We start from the raw sequence: 4,090 nt of genomic DNA on the forward strand, positions 1-4,090 counted from the left end.
GTTTAGAGGAACTGCTTTTATTTTTTCCATTTGTTAAATGTTTAGTTTTCTCTTTTGATACTGAGATATGACCACTCTTATCCTAGGTTTTTCAGAACATTTAGCAAAAAAGAGGTTAGATTTTCCACATAAAATTATCATGCTAGTTTAAGTTAAAATCTATATCTTATTCCATATTTATTGATTCAAAAGATGAAAATAAATATTTACCTTACTATGTGCAAATACTGATAAGTAAGTATCACAGTGATTCTATGCAAACCATGCAGAACTTATGTTGGTCATGAAACATGAATCTTTCCTTTTACTTTAACTATTTACCTACTTAATGTATCAACCTATTATATACTAATATATGCACATCATATCATATACTCATTGTGGTTGATATTTTCAATAAAGCAGTTTGATTGTTGCAAGGAGACCAAATGTGTTTTGCATGTTTATGTTGAATTGTATTGGATAACAAGTAACGGTAAAATTCACAGTTTGTAGATACTAGAAAAATATATTTGTTTGTTTTAATTGGATATTTTATGTATTTGCATTTCAAATGTTATCCCCTTTAACACCCATCCCCCTTCCTTCTGCTTCTATGAAGATGCTCCTACTTCCACTTGCCCACTCCTATGTCTATGCCCTGATATTCCCCTACACTGGAAAATAAGCCTTCACAGGACCAAGAGCTTCTCCTTCTATTGATGTTAGACAATGCCATCCTCTGCCACATATGTGACTGGAGCCATGGGTCCCTCCATGTATAGTCTTTGGTTGGTGGTTTAGTCCCTGGGAGCTCTGTGGGGGTGGTCTAGTTGGCTGATTTTGTTGTTCTTCCTATGGTTTTGCAAACCACTTCACCTCTTTTAGTCCTAACTCCTCCATTGGGGTATCTGTGTTCAGTCTGATGGTTGGCTGCAAGTATCTTAGTCCATATTAGTAAGGATCTGGCAGAGCTTATCAAGAGACATCCATATCAGGTTCCTGTCTTATTTTTAGACATTACTTTTACTTTAAATTTTTAAGCAATATATTTTTATCATATTCTTTGCCCTTGCCCAAATCTGACTAGATCCCTGCCACCTCCTACTAACCCAACTTCACATTATGTCTTTCTCCCTCTGCTCTTTCAAAAACAAACAAAAAATAAAAATGAAAACAAAAGCACAGTAAAATGGCATAAATATACAAAAATTAAACTGGCAAAACCTAACAAAGAGACATGGATGTGTGGTGGAAAGGGGCCATCTTGGAGTATGATTGATATACTCTGTGACACTCTAGTGGATACAACTGATTTTCCATTTCATAGATAGTATAAGTTGATAAAAGCTGGTTGGTTAGGGATAGGACTTTATGTCTACTTCCTCTCAGTGCTGAGATTGTGTCTGTTTTGAAATTATAACACATCTATTTCACATATATGATATGTTTTTATTCAAGAGTATGCACAGATTTTAGTCTCATCAGTATTCTCTGTGACATGCACTGCCATTGCCAACTATATTGTGTAAGAAAGCTATATTCCAGAACATTTGGGGTAAAATAAATGGATACATGTTTACTCTAGCTATAGATATGTAGAGTATATCTTGAGGGAAGATGGGATGGTTTAGTACATGGCAGAGACTGACATACAGGCCTGCTGACCTGAGTTCAGTATTCAGTACCCATGTAGAGGTAGAAAGGACAAACTTCCCAACATCATCCTCTGACTTCTACATACATATTTATGTGTGTCCTTTGCCCATCATGTAAATACAAGACACTAAATAAGTAAATGGATGAATAAAATTTACCTTATGTACAAAGATAAGTTTTCAGATTTCTTTTTAAATATTTAAAACATTCAATACACCATATGTAAAAATGATGAGAATATATTTTGGTGTAAGAAAACCTAAAGGGAAAAGTGCAAAAATTCATGTTAGTCATTTAATTGACCTTCAAGTATTAGCAATTACAATATTCTGATTTTGCATATAAAAGAGCTCATATTCAACTTAAAATTCCAAATATAACTGTTTTAATGACAAGCAATATATACAGGTAATGTCTCACGTGCTCAAAAATGATGGTTCCTGACACAAGGATCAGAAAAGTTAATTCAAAATAGAAGATAACTAAATACATTAGAATAAAGGAAGTATAATTAACATAAGAGAGTAAATTGGATTGATAGGAGATCTTTTGATGGAATATTTGGAAGAATGCTAATCTCTTGACAGACTCAAATTGTGTAAGTATTTAATTCTGTGAAGTAATTCAATAACAATATAATGGACCAGAGTAATGAATATTTAAAGAATTACAACCTCAATGCATATTCATTAAATGTATTCACATAGAAAAAATGCACAATATACCTTTCATTTGATTATGCATTCTTAACTAAACAGAAACTGTGATGGTACTGTAATTAAAGTTTGCAAATACTACATAAAATAATTGTTTACTTCATAAATGGAAAGTAAAAAACATTTCCAATGTTGATAAATAGGAGTAAGAAAGCTTGGCTTTATTATGTAACGTTTTAAAATTAAATTTAACTTTGATAAAAAAAATTAATAAGTTGTAAAATAGAGTGCACTGCATCTCCTTATTTTGACACATTTTATCATTTAATTATAACTAAATATATTTCTGTATGACATGACCTTTAACCTGAAAGACTTCATGAAGATGGTGATACTAGAAGGAAATGAAGAGTCCAGAAATTACATAAAGCAAAAATAGAAAAACTAAACACCTAAGAGGATCTAACCAGTAAAGAGTTATGAATAAGAATCTAGAGACACAACCCAAGGCGCGACGGGGGGTGGAGGGTGCAGGCAGTGAAGAGAATCTCAGCGATCCTCAGTTACTGCCGCATCCTCTGCTGCTCACCATGGCTGCCTACAAGCTGGTGCAGTTCCAGCATGGCGAGAGAGCCTCGAATCTGGAGAACCGCTTCAGCAGCTGGTACGAAGCTGACCTGAACCCAGCAGGCCAGGAGGAGGCTAAGCGTGGCGGGCAGGCGTTGCGAGATGCTGGCTATGAGTTTGACATCTGCTTCACCTCTGTGCAGAAGAGAGCCATTGGGACCCTCTGAACAATCCTGGATGCCATTGACCAGATGTGGTTGCCAGTGGTCAGGACCTGGCGCCTCATTGAGCGACACTATGGGGGGTCTAACAGGTCTCAATAAAGCAGAGACTGCTGCTAATCATGGTGAGGCACAGGTAAAGATCTGGAGATGATCTTATAATGTTCTGCCACCTCCAATGATCATCCCTTCTACAGCAGCATCAGCAAGGACTGCAGGTACGCAGTCCTTACTGAGGACCAGCCACCCTCCTGTGAGAGCCTGAAGGATACTATTGCCAGAGCGCTGCCCTTCTGGAAGGAAGAAATTGTCCCCCAGATCAAGGAGGGGAAAAGAATCTTGATTGCTGCCCATGGCAACAGCCTACGGGGCATCATCAAGCATCTGGAGGGTCTGTCAGAAGAGGCCATCATGGAGCTGAACATGCCAACTGTCATCCCCATAGTCTATGAACTGGACAAGAACTTGAAGCCCATCAAGCCCAGGTGGTTCCTGGGAGATGAGGAGACCGTGCGTAAAGCCATGGAAGCTGTGGCTGCTCAGGGCAAGGTGAAGAAGTGAAGGCGAGGAGGCGGACTCCTACCCCACACCCTCTCCCCCTGCCTGTTCCTGCCTCCTGCACCCTCCCCTGCACCTGCCACACTGACTACATCTTTAGGATCTTCAGTTTAAGTGGTAACTGCAGATGGGGACCTGTGGCTCCCATTCTCCTTTTAGTATTTTATCCCCTGCACCCACTCCCTTCATAGCATTTAGTCAGAATAACAACTCTGGGGTGCAGGTTCTCGGTCCATATCCAGGGACGGCTCCCTGTACTAGGAGAGTTGAGAGATAGTAATTATAGTTTTTCTTAGCTCTTTGTTTACTAAGGGTCTGCTTAGGAAGAAGTCTGGGAGGGACTGTACTGTGGTATGACCAATGAGGAGAAGCTGTTGTCCAGTTTTGTCCCTGGAACCTGTCGTGCACTCTTCCCACAATTAGGTAACTGGGGTCATAGTCATTCCAGTG

General features: G+C 38.7%; 1 pseudogene; it reads left to right on the forward strand.

Annotated features, from left to right (window-relative positions):
- The first annotated feature begins 2,884 nt into the window (after positions 1–2,884).
- Pgam1-ps10 (phosphoglycerate mutase 1, pseudogene 10) lies at positions 2,885–3,838 on the forward strand (annotated as a pseudogene).
- The last annotated feature ends 252 nt before the right edge of the window (positions 3,839–4,090 follow it).

Source organism: Rattus norvegicus, chromosome 2 (genome assembly GCF_036323735.1).
Source record: "Rattus norvegicus strain BN/NHsdMcwi chromosome 2, GRCr8, whole genome shotgun sequence".
In the NCBI taxonomy this organism is placed as follows: domain Eukaryota; kingdom Metazoa; phylum Chordata; class Mammalia; order Rodentia; family Muridae; genus Rattus; species Rattus norvegicus.